This window comes from Scyliorhinus canicula, chromosome 6, assembly GCF_902713615.1.
Source record: "Scyliorhinus canicula chromosome 6, sScyCan1.1, whole genome shotgun sequence".
NCBI classification, from domain to species: Eukaryota; Metazoa; Chordata; class Chondrichthyes; order Carcharhiniformes; family Scyliorhinidae; genus Scyliorhinus; species Scyliorhinus canicula.
This window is the reverse complement of record NC_052151.1, coordinates 92190528-92211739: the sequence shown is the minus strand read 5'-3', so window position 1 is coordinate 92211739 and position 21212 is coordinate 92190528. Positions and strand designations below refer to the sequence as shown.

The following is a 21212-nucleotide window of genomic DNA, read 5'->3' as shown; positions in this document are numbered from 1 at the left end:
TGTTTTCTAAGGGTATCTACAAAAGCAGCAACAACCTGGTGACCTAAGTATAGCAGCCACTTTGTTATGCTGCATGTGAAAAATAATGACGCGAACAAAATATTTGATTTGCTTTATGCCCTTCCTCTCAAAGGAACTGCACACACATGTGACAAGCATGATCTTAATGCTTGATAGATTCTAACTTAAAGTTATAAGCTGTTATGATCACTCCCAGGGCAGATCCCCCAATTTTATGTAATTCTGAATTGTTATGCTCCCAGGTGAGGAAGAATGACCTGGCTGCCCTCCTTTATTCAATTCCTCTGGTTGGTCACAGCAAAATATATTAAAGAGGGTCCCTTTTCCGAGTCCAAATGCATTTATATACAAACATGGAGTAGGCTATTCGGCCCCTTGAACCAGCTCCGCCCTTCAAGTACATTATGGCCAATCTGATTGCAATCTCTATCCCACATTCCCTTCCTGCCTAACTTGCCTATCCCCATAACCTTTCACCCCTTGTTAATTAAGAATCTAGCTGGCTCTGCCTTAAAAATATAAAAATATTCAAAGATTCTGCTTCCACTGCCTTTATATCCAATTTAACCAGGCTTTCTTGAGTTAAAGAAAGACTAAGTTTATTAGCTGGTAAAACGCAAGATGAAAATTAATAAAATGCAATGCAGATTAGAAATGAGAAGTGAGTAAAATAAACAAAATAAAAAATACAAATCAGTCTTTGGCTTGTCTGTGAGAAGTAGATGGTGAAATATTGCTGCAGTTAAGATCGGTAAATTCTAAGAGATGACATGATCAAGGGCGGAGAAAGAGGCCATCTGGGATGGGCTAGGTATAAAGTGAAATTAAGGGAGCGGGAGTTAAATGGGGAAGATGACGGACGATAGAGGGGATTGGAGGTGTAATCCTCCAGTAAGGCTGGTAGCGTGGAACGTTAGGGACTGAATGGGCTGGTTAAAAGGTCGCGGTGTTCGCGCACCTCAGGAGCTTGAAAGCAGGGGTGGTCTTTCTGCAGGAGACACACCTCTGTGTGAAGGACCAGGTTAGGTTAAGGAAGGGGTGGGTTGGGCAAGTTTTTCACTTGGGGTTTGATTCTAAATCAAAGGGAGTGGCGATTTTAATGAGCAAAAATATGGAATTTGTGAGTGCTAAGGAGGTGAGGGATCTGGGTAGGAAATATGTGATTGTGAGTGGGATATTGGAAGGGGCACCGGTGGTGTTGGTAAATGTGTATGCCCCAAATTGGGATGATGTTGGATTTATGAGGGGTTTGCTGGCAGCAATCCTGGATTTGGCCACGCACCAGTTGATCCTGGGAGGAGATTTTACCTGTGTCCTAGAGCCGAGGGTGGATAGATAGAGCCCCAGGTTGATGGGTAGAATATGAATGGCAAGGGAGCTGGAGGATTTATGGAGAGGATGGGTATGGTGGATCCATGGCGATTTAGAAAACAGGTGGAGGGAGTATTACTTTTCACACGTCAATAAGGTGTATTCGAGGATTGATTAATTTGTAGTGAGTTGGGAGATTTTGGTTGGGGTGGAGGGAGCAGAGTATGCGGGGATAGTTATCTTAGACCATGCGCTGCACTGGTTGGAGATTCGGTTTAGATCAGGACAAGAGCAGAGGCTGGGGTGGAGGTTTGACTCGGGGTTGTTGGCGGATGGAGGTTTTTGTGATAAGGTGAGGGCGGAGATTATGGAGTATGTTGAATTGAATCAGAATGAGGAGGTGTCAGCGGCCATTTTTTGGGAAGCACTGAAGGCAGTGGTCCAGGAGGAAATTATTTTGTTTAAGGCTCGTGCAGATAGGGAAAGGAGGGAGGAACATGACCGCGTAGTGAGCGAGATAGTGGAGGTGGACAGGGAATATTCGAGGATGCCCATTGTGGAGAGATTGGAGAAGAGGAAAAGCTTGCAGGGGCAGTTTGACTGGCTGACAATGGGGAGGACGGTAGGGCAACTGTGTAGGGCAAGAGGGGTGCAGTACGAGTATAAGGAGAAGGCTTGCTGGCGCACCACCTGCAGAGGCAGGCTGCGTCCAGGGAAATACTGAAGATACAGACTGGGACTGGGGGTGTGGTGCCGGAGCCAAGGAAGATAAACGAGGCGTTTAGGGAGTGCTACCAGGGACTTTATGAAACGGACCCGGGGGGAGAGGAGGGGGATATGGGGCGGTTTCTGGATGAGCTGGAATTTCCCTCGATAGAGGAAGCAAAGAGACAAGCATTGGTGGAGCCGCTGGGGCTGAAGGAGGTGCTGGATAGTATCAAGGCTATGAAGTCGGGGGCGGCCCCAGGGCCAGATGGGTACTCGGCGGAATTTTAGAAGGAATTTGTGACGGATCTGGCACAACATCTGTTGGGGGCTTTTAATGAAGCGCTGGAGAAGGGGGAGCTGCCGGAGACAATGGCAGGCAGTAATCACACTAATCCCGAAAAAAGGGGGGGAACCCGATGGAATGTGGGTCGTATAGACCCATATCACTATTGAACACGGATGTGAAAGTATTGGCTATTGTTGGCGGGGAGGATGAAGGATTGTGTCCCAGGGCTGATTGCAGAAGATCAAACAAGCTTTGTGAAGGGCAGGCAGCTCGCGGGTTATATAAGACGGTGGTTGTATGTGATGATGAATCCATCAGGGGCTCTGGCACCGGAGGAGGTGGTGTCCATGGGCGCGGAGAAGGCATTTGATCGGGTGGAGTGGCGATATTTTTTCGAGGTTTTGGGAATGTTTGGGTTTTGGCCGAGATTTGTGGCATGGGTGCGGTTGCTGGATGTGGCACCAAGGGCGAGGGTGAGGACAAATGATATGAGCTTACGAAGCTTTGACTTACACAGGGGTACGAGGCAGGGGTGCCCACTGTCGCCGCTGCTGTTTGCATAAAGCCGTTGGTGATGGCTCTTACGGGGTCGACGGAGTGGCGGGAGATTATGAGGGGACAGAGGAGGCATCGGGTGTCACTCTATGCTAATGACCTCTTGCTGTATGTTTCAGATCCGTTGGGGAAGGATTATGGGCCTGCTGGGAAGGTTTGGAGGGTTCTCGGGAAAAAAGCTAAATGCAGGGAAAAGCGATGTTTTCCCGGTGAGTGGGACAGCGGGCTAATTTAAGGGGGATGCCATTTACGGTAGCAAGGGATAGGTTTAGGTACTTGGGATTCAGGTAGCGAGGGAATGGACGGGGCTCCATAAGTGGAACTTAACGAAGCTGGTGGAGGAGGCCAGGGTGGATCTTAAGAGGTGGGATATACTGCACTTGGACCCTCCCCGTTGGCGGGGAGGATCCAAGTGGTGAAAATGAATATTCTGCCGAGGTTCTTGTTTATCTTTCAGGCTCCCCTGATTTTTATATCAAAGGCCTTTTTTCGGAAAGTGGACACGATCATTTTGGACTTTGTACGGATGGGGAAGGTGTCGAGGGTGGGGAGGTCCCTGCTGCAGAGGCAGAGGGAGGGGGCGGGGGGGGAGGGGGGGGTTGGCATCGCCGAACTTGGGTGCCGAATGTGGACAAGGTGCGATGGTGGTGGGAAGGAAAAGGGATAGAGTGGATTAGGATGGAGGAGGAATCTTTTAAGGGGTCTAGTTTGAAGACTATGGTGATGGCAGCGTTGCCAATGGCTCCGGTTCAGGGCGCCCGGTGGTGTAGTCCACGGTGAAGATGTGGAATCAGTTGGTGAGGCATTTTAGGGTGGAAGGGATGTCGGTGTTAATTCCGCCATGTGGGAATCATGGGTTTGAGCTGGGGGGATGGATAATGTATACAGGAGGTAGAGATAAGTGGGGCTCGTCAAGGTGAAGGATCTGTATTGAAGGAAGGGTTCGCGAGTCTGGAGCAGCTAAGGGAGAAGTTGGAGCTGCTGAGGGGGAGTGAGTTCAGATATCTACAGGTTAGGGACTTTGCGTGAAAGCTCTGGAGGGGGTTCCCTAGGTTGCTGGGATGCACCCTGCTGGAGCGACTGCTGCTTCCAGATGTGGAGGGGGTAGGAAGAATTGGGGATATATACATAAGGGGCTGGGGGAACCGGGAAGCGAGCGGGTGGTGAAGATCAAGGAGAAATGGGAAGCGGAGTTAGGAGGGGAGATTAATTGGGGAGTATGGAGTGAGACACTGCGTAGGGTCAACAGGACCTCCTCTTGTGCGAGGATGAGCCTGATACAGTTTAAGGTGGTGCACAGGGTGCATATGACTCGGGCGAGAATGAGTGGGTTCTTCCAGGGAGTAGCAAATGAGTGTGCGAGGTGTGGGCGGGGCCAGCGACTCACACACTCATGTTTTGGGGTTGCGAAAATTTGGGAAGATTCGAGGCGGGGGTATTCACGGTCTTAGCCAGGATAATGCAGGATGAGGTGAACCCGGACCCTTTGGTGGCGATATTTGGGGTTTCAGAGAAGCCGGAGCTCATGTCATGGCCTTCACCTCTCTGATTGCATGGAGGCAAATTTTACTGGAGTGGCGGTCAGCATCGCCACCAGAGGTAGCGGCTTGGTTAGGTGACCTGCACGACTTCTTGCAGTTGGAAAAGATACAGGGCTGGATTCTCCAATCGCCGCGCCAAAATCCTGTTCAGCGATCAGCTGGAGAATCTCCGTGTACGCCAAAATCGGGGGCGCAGCCGTTTTTGCTACATGGCTCGCCTACCCACGAGAATCCACTTGGGAATTGTGAAGAGCTCAGTTAACTATAATTACCAATTTCCTGTTAGCAATAGCCTTCTGCCACATGGCCAGAGGCCTCCGCAGTCAGCGGGAGTCATGGGTGGTTGGTGGGGGAGACGGGTAGGAACTAGGTGTAGTGATATGATGGTTGTGTTGTAATTCACCGACTGACCATTAGGAGTCTCACTAGTATATAAGTGAATGTTAGAGTCAGATGACCCCTCAGATTGGCTGGAGGAAGCTGAAGAGAGGTTGCTTGTCATTGTTCTTACATTTATGCATCTGTTGTTTTGCATATAGTTTACCCACAGTTAATGTTAATAAATCGTTTATAGTTTTATATACAAGTGTTCTTATAATATAAATCAGGCCATCCAACAAAAACATTGCACTAGGTTTAGCCCCAGAATTGGTACACACAATGCAGGGGTCGGTATGGCAGACCATCCAACAAGAAAATTACATGATACTGGATGGTATTAAACACTGAGAAAAAAAATTGTCAGCCTGCCATGAGATCCACAGAGATTTGAAGATTTTGCTGACTGCAAGAATAGAGTCCTTGAAGCCACCAATGAGTCTCAGATTTAATGGTCATGTGGACAGCAATTGGTGTGTGTTTAAACAACAATTTAATCTGTTTCTTACTGCATAAATTTAGAAGATCACACAGAGTCTCACTCTATGCAGATGACCTGTTCCTCTATGTCTCAAAGCCACAGGAGGGACTAAAGGCAATACTGCAAATACTGAAAGAGTTTGGAACCTTCTCAGGCTACAAACTTAACCTTGGCAAAAGCGAGGCATTCCCAATGAACCCAAAAGGGGGAGGGACAGAACTGAGGGGCTACTGTTCAAAATGACCCAGAACAGATTCCTTTACCTGGGGATCCAAATAGCCAGAGACTGGACACAGATCCACAAGTGGAACTGACCAGCCTGGTGGAGGAAGTAAGAAAAGACGAGGCAAAAAGGGCAGCACGGTAGCATGGTGGTTAGCATAAATGCTTCACAGCTCCAGGGTCCCAGGTTCAATTCCCGGCTGGGTCACTGTCTGTGCGGAGTCTGCACATCCTCCCCGTGTGTGCGTGGGTTTCCTCCGGGTGCTCCGGTTTCCTCCCACAGTCCAAAGATGTGCGGGTTAGGTGGATTGGCCATGCTAAATTGCCCGTAGTGTCCTAAAAAGTAAGGTTGGGGGGGTGTTGTTGGGTTACGGGTATAGGGTGGATACGTGGGTTTGAGTAGGGTGATCATTGCTCGGCACAACATTGAGGGCCGAAGGGCCTGTTCTGTGCTGTACTGTTCTATTCTATTCTATTCGACCTTCAACAGTGGGCCTCACTCCCACTCTCCCTGGCGGGAAGAGTGCAGACGATCAAGATGAACGTACTGCCAAGGTTCCTCTTCCTGTTTATATCCATTCCGGTCTTCATCCCCAAGGCCTTTTTCCAATTCATAGACAAGCTAATCCTGGCATTTGTGTGTGTGTGTGTGGGGGGCAAGAACCTGAGAATTCCAAAACCAACACTGCAAAGATACTGGCTCTACCGAACCTACAATACTACTACTGGCAGCAACGGCAGAAAAAGTGAGGGGATGGTACAAGAACCCGACACAGATTGGGTACAAATGGAGGGGGCATCCTGTAAAGGAACAACCCTCTGGGCCCTGGCTACAGCAGCACTCCCATCCTCCTCAACAAGGTACACAACGAGCCCAATGGTAGCGGCCACGCTGAGAACATGGACCCAGTTGAGACAGCACTTCAGGATAACCAAAATGTCCCTTATGGCCCCCATCTGCGGCAATTACAGATTCCCCCCAGCCATGCCAGATACCACCTTCAAAAGATGGAGGCGGGATGGGGGCACACTGACGGTCGGGGACTTCTACGTAGGGCGCAGATTGGCAACACTGGACAAACTGACGAGGAAGTGGAGACTGGAAAGAGGACAGGAATTGAGACACCACCAAATAAAGCACTTCCTCCGCAAAGAGACAGTAGGGTACCCCAGGGCCCTAGAAAGCACACTACTAGAGGACCTGATAGGCACAAGCGGCAAGAAGTGGGGGCTATGTGGGAAATATACAGACAGCTACTGGACAGAGCCCGATCACCAGTGGACGGGACCAGACAAAAATGGGAGGACAAACTGCGGACAGAGATAGGATGGGGACTCTGGAGCGAAGTACTGAGCAGAATGAGCTCCACTTCCTCCTGCGCAAGGCTAAGCCTAATGCAGCTCAAAGTGGTGCACAGAGCGCACCTGACCAAAACCCAAATGAACAGGTTCTTCCGGAGGTGGAGGACAAATGTGAACGGTACCAGAGCGGCCCGGCCAACCACACCCGCATGTTTTGGGCTTGCCCCAAGCCTTCTCCGAGGCAATGTCCAAGGTTATGGGGGTGAGGGTGAAGTCATGCCCAATAGTGGCAATCTTCAGGTATCGGGGCAGCCAGAACTACACATCGGGAAGGGGGCCAATGGCCTCGCTTTCGTTTCCCTAATCGCACACCAGAGAATGTTGCTCGGCAGGCGATCGGCAGCACCACTCAAAGCTGCAAACTGGCTCGCTGACCTCTTGGAATCCCTCCATCTGGAGAAGATTAAATACACCACCCGAGGGTCATAGGAAGGCTTCCTGGATACTTGGGGGCAGTTCGTCAGCCTGTTCCAAAACCTGTTCGAGGCCAGCAACGAGGAGTGAGCCAGGGTAAAGATTTGGGACCAGATTGTGTTTGCTGTGAATAAAATAAGCTGAAGGAACAGTTGCTGAGGGAATCAGAACTGTCTTTGGAACAAATAGTTAAGATTTCTCAGGCTCACGAGCTAGCAGCTCAGTATTCTGAAATGTTTCTCAGTAATGGCGGCGCCTTCTTGAAGGAAAACACTCCGGTTGCCGCCCATTTTCCAAAAAGGTGGGAAACTTCCAAAAAAGGGCAGGAAAGTTCTAACAGCTTCTCGCACACTAACAAATAGGTTAAAGTTCTGTGTAAAAGATGCGGTCAAAGGCACAAATTAAGGCAGTGTCCAGTGTTTGGCAATTTTTGTTCCAGATGCAAAGGAAAAAAAACACTTTGCTCAGAATTGTTACTCTAAGCTCAACCTCAGATCAATCAGCACAGTGGAAGACGCAGGCAGATTCTCCCCCACCTGGTCTGGCGGGCTGTACCGGCTCCGAGGAGTGGCGTGAACCACTCCGGCGTCGGGCCACCCGGAAGGTACGGAATCCTCCGCACCTCCAGGGGCAAGACCGGCGGGCTTGGCGCCGCGCCAACCAGCGCCGAAGGGCCTCCGCTAGCCGGCGCGACTTGGCGCATGCACGGGAGTGCCAGCGAGTGCTGGCGTCATCCCAGTGCATGCGTAGGAGGGGGTTCATCTCCGCAACGGCAATGGCGGAGGTTCACAGCAGCTGGTGCGGAGGGGAAGAGCCCCGATCGTGGGCCAGGCCACAGTGGGGACACTCCCTGCGGCCAGATCCCCCCATGCCCTCTCCAAGGACCGGAGGCTGCCTGCAGAGCCAGGTCCCGCCGGTAAGTACCAGGTATAATTTACGCCAGTGGGACCGTCCTAAAACGGGCGGCCGCTCGGCCCATCACGGGCTGGAGAATCGCTGTAGGGATCTGTTGTCAGCGGCCGCAGACCGGCGTGGCGCGATTCCCGCCCCCGCCAAATCCCCAGTGCCGGAGAATTCGGCAGCCGGCGGGGGCGGGATTAACACCGTCCCCCGGTGATTCTCCGGCCCGGTTCGGAGTATCCCGCCCACAGTCTCCAGTGGTGAAACGTCATTGCTTGTTGGAGTAATATCAGAGAAGATGTTTTTGGAGACATCAAATAATTCTCCAGCACTTAAACAAATGCAAACTGAAATTCTATTCAAAATAAATGCAGTTGATGGGGACAAATGGCTGCTACCACTTGAAGTGAATGGTGCAGTGGTCCAATCGAAGTTAGACCAAAGCCACTTTAATCAGTATGACCGATGTAAAAAATCTAAGAACTCACAAAATATCTGAGAGATTATAATGGTTCAAGCATTAGACACAAGTTATGGTGTTTGTGACCCGAGTGTGGTGGTGAAGAACACAGTTTATTCTGTCCCATTCTGCATTGTATCCAAGGGCTTGGATTCATTATTAAGAACATAAGAACTAGGACCAGGAGTAGGCCATCTGGCCCCTCGAGCCTGCTCCGCCATTCAATGAGATCATGACTGATCTTTTGTGGACTCAGCTCTACTTTCCGGCCCAAACGGCATAACCCTTAATCCCTTTATTCTTCAAAAAAACTATCTATCTTTATCTTAAAAACATTTAATGAAGGAGCCTTAACTGTCCTAAATCTACTTCCCCTTATTTTGAGGTTATGCCCCCTATGCCCCCAATGGGGCTGGTTTAGCACACTGGGCTAAATCGCTGGCTTTTAAAACAGACCAAGCAGACCAGCAGCACGGTTCAATTCCCGTACCAGCCTCCCCGAACAGGCGCCAAAAATGTGGCGACTAGGGGCTTTTCACAGTAACTTCACTGAAGCCTACTTGTGACAATAAGCAATTTTTCTTTTTCTTTAGTTCTGCTTTCACCCACCAGTGGAAACAACCTGCCCGCATCTATCCTATCTATTCCGTTCATAATTTTATATGTTTCTATAAGATCCCCCCTCATCCTTCTAAATTACAACGACTACAGTCCCAGTCTGCTCAACCTCTCCTCGTAATCCAACCGCTTCTGCTCTGGGATTAACCTAGTGAATCTCCTCTGCACACCCTCCAGCGCCAGTACGTCCTTTCTCAGGTAAGGAGACCAAAACTGAACACAATACTCCAGGTGTGGCCTCACTAACACCTTATACAATTGCAACATAACCTCCCTAGTCTTAAACTCCATCCCTCTAGCAATGAAGGACAAAATTCCATTCGCTTTCTTAATCACCTGTTGCACCTGTATATCAACTTTTTGCGACTCATGCACGAGCACACCCAGGTCTCTCTGCACAGCAGCATGTTTTAATATTTTATCATTTAAATAATAATCCCTTTTGCTGTTATTCCTACCAAAATGGATAACCTCACATTTGTCAACATTGTATTCCATCTGCCAGACCCGAGCCCATTCACTTAGGTGATCACATTATTAGGTGATCAGTCCTGTGAAGAATTAGGTGCAGTGCAATTGGTGTATAACATTCACAACGGATTGGGTCAACACTCAAACGATTCTGACAACATTATCAGCAATTTCAGAGATGTGTTCACAGGTTGTGGTACACTTGCATTCACCTACAAAATACAACTGAAAGATGATGCAAAACCTGCAAAACAGGCAGCAAGAAGAGTACCTGCACCACCAGGATTGCCTCAAATAAGAGCTTGACAGAATGGCCAAATTAAAAGTAATCAGGAAGATAGAAGAACCTACCGACTGGGTAAACTCCATGGTTTGTGTAAAGATAAAGGACGGAATTCTCCGCTCCCCACGCGGTCTGGGAGAATCGTGGGAGGGCCCCCCCGACATTTTTTACACCCCCCTGGCGCCCCCGCGATTCTCCCGCCCCCCGCTCGGAAAAATCGCCGCTCGCCATTTTTCACAGCGAACTGCGATTCTCTGAGCCCGATGGGCCGAGCGGCCGGCCCTTCATGCCTGTTTCAACACGGCAGCAACCACACCTGGTCACTGCATTCGTGAAACGGGTGCCAGATGCCCGTTTGGGGCATCTAGGGGCCCGATTGGCACGGGAGCACCACAATTGTGCTCGGGAGGGGACAGGCCCGCGATTGGTGCCCACCGATCGTCGGGCCAGCGTCAAAAACGGACATACTCTTTCCCCTCCGCCGCCCGGCAAGATCAAGCCGCCACGTCTTGCCGGGCGGCTGAGGGGAAAGACGGCACTGCGCATGCGCGGGTTCGTGCCGTCTGCGTGATGAAGTCATCCACGCATGCGCGGGTTGGAACCGGCAACCCGCGCATGCGCGGATGACTTCACAAATGCACCGGACGCGCGTCATTCTCGGCGTGACGAGGTCGCTGCCGAGAAGCACGGAGGCCCGCTTCTAGTCCCTCGGGTGGGGGTGAATTAGGTGCGGGGAGCGGGCTCCGAGGCGTCGTGAACCTCGGCCGAGTTCACAACTGCCTTCACGAATTCGGCCCCCTGCGGAGAATTCCGCCCAAAGAATGCCGATATTCGCATATGCATGGATCGAACAATCTTAACAAGAATATCAAAAGAGAACATTACCAAATATCAAAGCATGAAGAAATCACATCTGAGATGTCTGGTGCATAATTCTTTATGAAACTTGACGCATCTCAGGGTTTCTGGCAACTAAAGCTAGAGAAACAAAGTACAAAATACTGCACTTTTAAGACGCTTTCTGAGAATGCAGTTTGGCATAATTTCGGTATCAGAAATTTTTCACTATACCATGGAGCACATAATCGAAGGCGTTGTGTACGTGTGTACATGGAGGATATCATCATTTGGGGCTCAACCATAGAAGAGCACAATACGAGGTTGCTTAAAGTTCAGGAGAAATGGGCTGAAGCTCAACAAACAAAAGTGCCTATTTGAAGTAACTAAGGTCACATTCTTAGGTGACAAGCTCTCATCCCATGGCATTGAACCTGACGAGGACAAAATCCAAGCAATTCTCAACATGAGAAAACTACACAACAAGGAAGCCATCTTAAGAGTGATGGGTATGATCAATTTTATAGGAAAATTCATTCAAAACCAGTCAGCAAAAGCAACACATCTACTTGATCTCCTGCACAATACAACGGATTTCACTTGGACAGAGCAATATGAGCAAGAGTGGAAGAAGCTCAAGACTTCACGAACCACCACGCCAGTTCTCACATTTTTTGACCCATCTAGTCAGATTAAAGTGTCAACAGATGGGTCCAAAGATGGTCTGGGAGCAGTTCTTCTGATACTCGAGCATGATGATTGGAAACCAGTCACGTATACATCACGATCCATGACGACAACAGAGCAGAGGTACGCTCAAATCGAAAAAGAATGCCTAGGTTTAGTTGTAGGCTTGTCGAAATTCCACGACTACGTCTATGGGCTTCCAACTTTCACAGCTGAGACAGATCAACGTCCTTTGGTTAATATGATCATCAAACAAAACTCAACCAGATGTCTTCGCGTTTTCAGAGGTTGATGATGAAGTTAAAACACTATGACGTCAATCTCATCTAGACCCTGGCAAATATATGTTGTTAGCAGATGCATTATCAGGAGCGCCGATACAAAGTATTAGTCGTGAAATTGCTGAGGATGTAAATCTGCACCTCTCTCTTATTTCCACACTATTGCCAGTATCAGATTCAAAACTATGTGAGATCCAAGAGACCAGGAAGGATCAAACTCTTGAAGAGGCGATGAGGAACATCAACTCACACTTGCCCAGAATTCAATGTATGGAGTGCTACAATACAAGATCTGAACTCAGTATCATTAATGGAGTGGTACTTTGTTTGAACACTATACTCATACCTCAATCTCTTCACAAGGAGGTACTAAAGAGGCTACACAAACGACGTCTAGGGATTGAAAAATGTAAAAGGAGAGCTCGTGACTCTGTTTACTGGAAAGGTATAAACCAGGATATTGACAGAATGGTCAGTTGTTGTGGCACATGCCAGACGGATTGTTGCAAGCAAATAAGAGAACCTATATAAATATCTGATTTACCTACGGCACCATGGCAGAAAGTAGCTATTGATCTCTTTCACCTACGAAGAAAAGATTATTTAGTGATCATAGACTATTTTTCAAACTATCCCGAAATAGCTCCACTGCCAAGCATAACGGCAACCATTGTAATACTGCATACCAGTTCAATTTTTGCTGGACACAGAATTCCGCAAGTCGTCGTGAGTGACAACGTTCTTTGTTTTAGCTGTAAAGAGTGGCAATACTTCAACAGTCACGTGTGATTTTCAACAGTCACATCACATCGAGTTCATTGTACCCTCAAGCCAATGGAAAAGGCGAAAAGGTGTACCTATTGTTAAGCGATTGTTGAAGAAAGCAATAGACAGCCAATCTGATCCGTAACTCGCACTATTGAATTACAGAGCGTCACCATTGTTACATGGTAGATCACCAGCAGAGTTACTCATGAATTGAAGATTGCATGTCACTCTTCCATACTTGGCAAAGGAGGAGAATGGAGTGGTACTGCAGGAAATGCAAAACATTAAAGCAAAACAAAAGCAGTTATGATAGAGGGCGGGATTCTCCGACCCCCTGCCGGGTCGGAGAATCACCGGGGGCTGGCATGAATCCCACCCCCACCGGCTGCCGAATTCTCCGGCGCCGGAGTTTTGGCAGTGGCGGGAATCGTGGCGCGCCGGTAAGCGGCCACTGTCAGTGTCCCGCCCGGTGATTATCCGGCCCGCGATGGGACGTGCGCCGCCCCCTTTTCGGTGGGTCCCACCGGCGTAAATCTCAACAGGTCCTTACTGGCAGGACCTGGCTCCACGGGCAGCCTGCAGAGTCCTCGGGAGGACGCGGGGGGATCTGGCCCTGGGGACTGCCCCCACGGTGGCCTGGCCTGCAAGTGGGGCCCACTGATCCACAGACGGGCCTGTGCTGTGGGGGCACTCTTTCCCTACGCACCGGCTGCTGTCAACCTCCACCATGGTCTGTGCGGAGAAGCCTCCCTACACATGCGCTGGTATGACGCCAGCACACGCTGGCGTTCCCGCACATGCGACAACTCACGCCGGCTGGTGGAGGCCCTTCAAAGCTGGTTGGCATGGCGCCAAGCCCTTCCGCGTAGGCTGGCGCGGTGTCAAACACTCCGGCGCCGCCCTAGCCCCTTAAGCTGCAGAGGATTCCGCACCTTCGTGGCGGCCCGACGCTGGAGTAGTTCACGCCACTCCTCGGCTCCGGAGTGGCCCGCCCCACCTGTTCGTGGAGAATCCCGCCCAGAGCATGTGGAACTTTACCACCTTTGAGTAGTGATGACATTGTGAGAGTAGAAGATTCAGGAATTGGTCAAGAAAAGCCATTGTATTTGAAGAAGCTGCAGTGTCAGATAGTTCAGTAGATCCTGAGCATGAGAATGACATGGAGAACATTGAATCATCAAGTTCTGAGCAGCACACTTTGGGAAGATCAACCAGAGTCAGAAGAAAACCTGATCGACTCAATTTGTAGATTTAGACTATTTGTACATACTAAACTTACTGTTCTTATGTATATATTTGTTCAATCAGTTTTAAAAATGAAAAAAAAAAATACTGTTGGACTCATAGTTTCATGATATCCATGCAAATATACTGATGGTAATATATTAATTTATTCCTTCAAAGGAAAGGGGATGTACTGATATGGTTGTGTTGTAATTCACCGACTGACCACTAGGAGTCTCCACTAGTATCTAGGTGAATGTTAGAGTCAGGTGACCCCTCAACCTGACTGGAGGAAGCTGAAGAGAAAGGTTGCTTGAGCTTGATCTTACAGTTATTCATCTGTTGTTTAGTATATAGTTTACCCACAGTTAATGTTAATAAATCATTTATAGTTTTAGCTACAAGGGTTCTTGTAATATAAATCGGGCTATCCAACAAGAACATTACGCTAGGGTTTCCCCCGGAATTGGTACCCACGATGCAGGGGTTGGCATGGCGAACCCATGCACGACTGCAACACCCCTCAGCTCCGATACACCCACTCCCCCCTTGGTGGCCCACCCCAACCGAGGCTGGATCCCACAGTTGTCCCCTCCAACCCGCTCCGAGCACAGGGCCAGCAAGCCCAGTGCCTCTGGCCTATTTGCCTGTGAGCGAAGATGGCTACTCACCTCCTTGGGTCCCCGCAGCAACCTTTTTGCCAGGTTCATATTTTTTAAAAGGTGTACTCATCGCGTCTGTGTGACCACTTGCTGGGGAGGTGATTAGATCATGGGAGGTCGTTGAATATAGGGTGGTTCTCGTTAATTGTGTGTGAATCGGGCTTAAGTGGTGCTTATTGAATTCGCCTACGGGAACGGGCCTGTTGCATCGCCAATGGTTTGGTGCCTGGCTTGGTTCTGTTTTCTGGCCTCTCCCGCTATTTACTGGCCTTATCTCACTCGAGCGTAACAAGGCCACTGAATCGCGCCCTACACTTCAGTTTTTGCATTGCATCTCTTCTTTTGAAGTGTCTCTGTCTGAAATTCCTTGACAGTCTTCAGGTTCTACATTTCATGGCCTCTCTCGGGATTGAGTATAATGCACAGAGGGTAAAAGCAAATTACTGCGGATGCTGGAATACAAAATGAAAAGGAAAATGCTGGAAAATCTCAGCAAGTCTGGCAGCATCTGTAGGGAGAGAAAAGAGCTAACAAAGAGTCATCGGACCCGAAACGTTAGCTCTTTCCTCTCCCTACAGATGCTGCCAGACTTGCTGGGATTTTCCAGCATTGTCCCTTTCATAATACACAGAGGAACTTTCCTGTCACTGAATAACATTCTCAGAATTTATATTCTTGGCCATCTTTGGCTTGTATATCCCTTTTTATTTAATTCACTGAAAGGTTCAATGTGTCAATAAATAATTTGGGGGTATGTGTCAGTTGTAATAACAAAGTAGCTATTATTATGCAAATAAAATGCATATGCAAACTTGTAATAAGTGTTTGAGTAGTCCAAAACTGGCACCAACAATTTCATAGTCACCCTCTGTTCATTTATCTGGCAAAATCACATTTGTCAAATTGCAATGCACTTCTCTCTGATTGTATTTAAGGGAGCGCTGGGTCATCATCCTGAAACTCCTCTCCTACCAGCGCAGTGGGTGCACCTGCACCACATTGAGCAGCAGCTCAAGAAGGCAGTTCATCATCACTTCTCAAGGATAATTCGTGTTGGGCAATCAATATTGGCATAACCAACAATGCTCACTTCCCATAAATTAACTTTTTAAAAAGCAGTCTGTCAACAAGAGTGCGTCATTTAGTCTATCAAAAATACACGGAGAACCTGCTTGTTTACATTCACCTTACCACATCATCATAGTCACAGCCAACAATTGCTCCCACCTCCAAAATGACGCATGCTTGAAAATGGTAGGTTAATGAGAGCAAGAGCTGCTGGCTGACAAAAATGATATCTATTTTTTCATGGTACCATGGAGAGTCCACACCGAGTTGTGACAAAGAAACATAGGTTTATTTACAAGACTATAATACACAGCTCCCGGTTGTTCCCAACCGATCTTAACAGTCAGACCTTATATACCACACAGATTGAATGTCCCCGGCCCCCTCTGTTCCTGAGACTAAGTGTGATGTCGTGGCACGATTCGGGGACTTCCACAACAGCAAAATTGGCGCCGCACCTGGACCGATTCAGTCATTGTTAAGGGGCTAGGACCGGCACCACATGGAACACAATTGATTCCAAAGAGAAATGATGCAGGATTCGCTGGTTTCGCAATTGACACTCAGGAAGCTGACAGGCTGTAGCCACATATCCACACTTCACTCCCCACACACACACCATTCCAGCCAACAAGATGGCAGCAAGTAGAGTGGCCCTAGGATTCATTGATGCCGAGCTCGAGACCCTCCTGGACTCAGTGGAGGAGAAGCAGTTGACCCTGTATCTCAGCCTGGGAAGGAGGCTGCTAGCTGCCACAGTTCGCCGTGCCTGGGCGCAGGTGGTAGATGCAGTCAGCGCCAGAAGCATTACCATCCAGACCAACCAGTAGTGCCGGAAGAAACTGCACGACCTGCTCAGGGCGACTAGAGTGAGTAGGCAGCATTGTGTCCCTGGCACGATGGTGGCGAACCTCACTGCCCGGCCATCCTGGTGGGCTTGGTCCACATTGAAATGGATGTATTGCACTGAGCGGGCATATAGGGCCTTCGTGATCGCGGCATGCACCCATGCACCGAGGTCTGCGAAAACCCGGACAGGTCCCCATTCAGTGCCTGGAAGAACCTGTGGCGTAAAGGTTCAGGGCGACCGTCACCTTGATATCCCACCAGCAGCGAGTGTACTCCCCCATTCTCCCACAGTGTCAGGTGTGCCATGATCTGGCAGATATGTCGCACTGTCTCCCTGCTCAGTCGGAGTCTTCGATGGCATACCCGATCCGGCAGATCCTCGAATGACAGTTGCTACCGGTGCATGTGAGGCCTCATTCGGTGCCTCCTTTGCACATTCTGCTCCTTCTTGGCCTGTTGGACGGCCAGCTCTCCAGCCTGGGCGGCTGATTTCTGTTCCTCTGAGGCATGCTCAGCTGCTGCACACTCCGCTGCTGCATGGTACACTGCTGCAGTTTCCTCCTCCTCGAGCTGCTCCAGCTTGTACGGCTGCAGGACATACCCCAGGGCTGTGGTGGCTAGGAGGAATGCTGCCATTGCTGGTTGAATTCCAATATCCATTGTCTGCAGGAGATGAAAGGCCGACATGTTAGCATGGGCTACACGGTGACCCTCGTCGGCACTGCGGACTCTGTCCCCACATGTTCCCCCTTCCGCCCATCCCTACGTATCTGACCCTGTCAGTGCCCGGCACCTTGGGGAAGCTAGCTCTGGTGCCGTCCCTGCTGCCATGGGAACCGTCAGCTGGCGCTGCTCTTGCCAGTGGTACACTCCATGGCCCCCGCCCAGCGGAATTGTAGGGGCTACTGTGGGTGCTGCCCTTGAGCGGGCCGCTTGATGCCCCGCTGGAGGGTGCCGGCTGGTTGAGTGGGGGGGGGGGGGGCGGTTGGTATGGCGGAGGGTGGGGTGCAGGAGTGGTGGGGTGGGGGTTGGTGGCACCCATATGGCCGGTGGCACATTGCAGAGCCAGGGGCCAAGGTGGACGTTTAGTGGGGTATGCAGCAAGGTGGCTGCCTTGCAGGCCACGGCAATGACGGTCTATGCCTGGACATTGTCCCAGTCCTCTGGGCGGTCATCATGGTCACGCGGCTTGTTACGCCTCCCCATCAACTCCCCCCCACCCAGCCCGGCCAGTGTCTTGTCCAGCAGCCCACAGCCGCAACTCTCCATGTCCTACCTACTCTCTCTCCCTCATCAGCCACGATGCCAGTTTCGTGATTTTGAAAAGCAGAAGTGAACCTCGCCATCCGGAGAATCCCAAAGGCCCCAAATCCCACATACTGGGTGCTCAGACCTGCTGATGATATACAAACGGTGTTTACTGTATGTGTGTTCAGGAACGCATTGACACAGTCTTTGAGGTGACGAAGAATTGTGATTTGGCGTGAAATCGGCGCCCGCTGCAATTTCAGCATCGGAACCAATTCTCCACCCAATCGTGTTTCCTGATTTCGGCGTCGGCCGATGGAGAATTCCACCCATCAATTTTCATGATAGTGAGAGCTCGGTGCCCACTAACTCTGACAGGCCTGATGCCATTTTATACTCAAGTGACCATTGATTGGGCGGCTGCCCTTGGTTGGAATTCCAGCCATGGGGAATTAGTCAACAATTCTCCAGCCCCTCCAGAAGACGTCCTGCAGCACAGTGCCTGAGACTAAATCCCGGGACCTCAATTCAGGTAAGAACCAGGGGTCTCAGGGGCAGCAGGTTAGAGAATGCCCTGGAGGGGGTTAGGAAGGGGGAATCTCCTCTTCCTTCTCTCCTCCTTACTGAAGGATGTGTCGCCCATGTTCCCCAACTATCCCCATGTTCTTACAGCCAAACAGGCTGAGATTCAGGTGAGGCAGACTGATTGAAGCCTTAAAATAGCAAAGGTAACCCCTGGGAACAGAACTTCAAAAGCAAATGATAACAGTACTCACAGCAGCCAGCGCTGCTGAGGTAAAACAAAGGACACAGCTGGTGACTTTTAACCTGCAGTGCAGAAAACAAGATCCCCACCTGGCATGCTTCACACTCTCTAAAGGTTTTATTGCTCTCAGCATATATTATTCCAGTCAATTTCAACTTTAACAAGGTTAACAATCCAATTGAAATCAATTGGAATAAGGTGGACGGGCTCCTGATTTCTAGTATAAAGGCAGAGCATGCTGGATAAACTAAGCAGGCCTGGCTGCACCTAACGAGATCTCGCGATCTGGATTTCGCCCTCACTGGTTGGGATCCAGATTTGCATATTTAAGTGAGCAGTTAGCTTCACTTAAAGAGGTCTCTGCCGGAGTATCCCAAGGCCCAGAGCGGACCCCCATGCTTGGGATACCTCGCCATGGCATCGTTTAATGCTGGTTTCCATAAACATGGACCAGGCGTAATGGCACTTGGCAGGGGGGTCTCTCAGGCAATCGGAGGCCAGCGGGTGGTCGGGCTCCGGTGGGGTGGTAGCCGGGTACCCCTGATGCCACCTGGACACCCTGGCAGTGCCATCCTGATACTGTTTGATAGTGGAGTTGTCTTGGCACTACAGGTTTAGAGAAACACCCTGCGGCTCGCACCCAAAACAGGACTCAGTTTTGTTTTATTAAATAACGCCCAGTGATAACGTTTTGAGTTTGAATGACTCTTCTACAGAAGGTTCTGTAGAAATGTCATCTGGACTCGAGTGTCTCTCACTCCACAGACGCTGTCAGACCTGCTGGATTTATTCTGAGGTTCCAACCCAGACCCGGTGGGACAATGCAAATAGGTCACTATCCATAAATTGAATCTTATTTACAACCAGGGCACCCCATTCCCCTGTCTCCTGGGATGTCCCAGCCTCCCCAGCCGGGAGACGTGCGGGCGTGAATTAGTGCAAGTACTGAGGAATAGGGACTTGGCGGTTTGCATCTGAGGCTGGTGTTATAAAGTGTTATGATTATGCATCTTATTTAAATCCAATGCTGATGTCATCAGTAAGTGCTGTGACGTCATTAGTTGTTGCTACCTATGTATATTCATCGTTAACAGCCATTGTTCGATTCTTTTCCGTTACTGTTAATTCGATGTTTAGCTATCACAGCTATCTGGAATCCACTACAAGTCCACTGACTCCCACAGCTATCTGGACTACAGCTCTTTGTACCCTACACCCTGTAAGGACTCCATCCCTTTCGCTCAACTCCTTCGCCTCTGTCGCATTTGTTCCGATTATACCACTTTCCAAAATGGTGCTTTGAAAACGTATTCCTTCTTCCTCAACCATGATTTTCCATCTACAGTTGTTGACAGAGCCCTCAATAGTGTGCAGTCCATCTCCTACGCCACTACCCTTGCCCCCTCCCCTCCCTCCCAGAACAAGGTGAGAGTCCCCCTCATCCTCACACTTCATCCCACCAGCCTCCGTATGCAAAGCATAATCCTCCGCCATTTTCTCCAACTCCAGCCTGATGCCACCACCAAACACACCTTCCCTTCACTCCCTCTGTCAGCATTCCGCAGAGACCGTTTCTTCCGAGATAATCCAGTCCACTCCTCCACCATACTCTGTACCTCACCCATCACCCATGGCACCTTCCCATGCAATCACAGAAGGTATAACACCTGCCCCTTTACCTCTTCCATGCTTAACATCCCAGGTCCAAAACACTCATTCTAGGTTCAACAGTGTTTCACTTGCATATCTTCCAATTTAGTCTATTGCATTCGCTGCTCCCAATGTGTTTTTTTCTGTATCGGAGAGACCAAACGCAGACTGGGTGATCGCTTTGCTGAGCATCTTCGGTCTGTGCGCATTCAGGATCCTGACCTTCCTGTTGCTTGCCATTTTAACACAAGACCCTGCTCCCATGCCCACGTGTCTGTCCTTGGGCTGCTGCAATGTTCAGTGAAGCTCAACGCAAACTGGAGGAACAACATCTCATCTCCCGGTTAGGCACGCTACAGCCTCCGGTCTCAACATCAAATTCAACACTTCAGATGATTAGCTCTACCCCACCTCGACCCATTTATTTTCATCCCATTTCATTTTAACTGTGTTTTACCATTTCTTTCTTTCTTGTCTTTCTTAATATATATTAAACGCCCCCCCCCCATCTTATCAACCTTTCCTTACCCCTTCACCTCTTTACTTCCCCTTCCCCTCCCCCCACATCTACATCTATCACAGTTCACCCTCTGATGTTTCTCTGATGTTAGTTTCCCTGCTATTTGGCCTTTCACATCTTTTGTTCTCTCTGGGGACTGCCATTAGCACTCTTTCCCCTTGGTTTCTGTGGCCAGCACTCGGTTTCCCTGGGTTTCTGTGGCTATGACTCATCTTTCATTCTCACTCGACAGTATAAATATTTCCCACTTACTCTGTCTGTTAGCTTTGACAAAGAGTCATTGAACTCGAAACGTTTGCTCTTTTCTCTCCCTACAGATTCTTCCAGACCTGCTGAGATCTTCTGGTATTTTCTCTTTTATTTCAGATTCCAGCATCCGCAGTAATTTGCTTTTATCCGATGTTTAGCTAGTTGCTCCCATTTTGAGTCCATACTGTATTTTAACCTTCATTATTTTTATATATTAAAGGAGATTAACTTTATTCATTAACTTTATTTACAACATGTTTCGACTACCTTTTTGTGGTCAAGTCATCACAAGTGGCCAGGTACCACTGGTAGAATTGATGAGGGGGAGCCAGTGGATGTGATTTATTTGGACTTTCAGAAGGCTTTTGACAAAGTCCAGCATAAGTGATTAG

The 21212-nt window shown here is 49.4% G+C and overlaps 1 protein-coding gene across 1 annotated transcript in view; it reads right to left on the bottom strand.

The window, feature by feature from the left end:
• rfx6 (regulatory factor X, 6) overlaps window positions 1–21212 on the bottom strand; it is a 112301-nt gene that overhangs the window by 69894 nt on the left and 21195 nt on the right. The window lies entirely within an intron of this gene.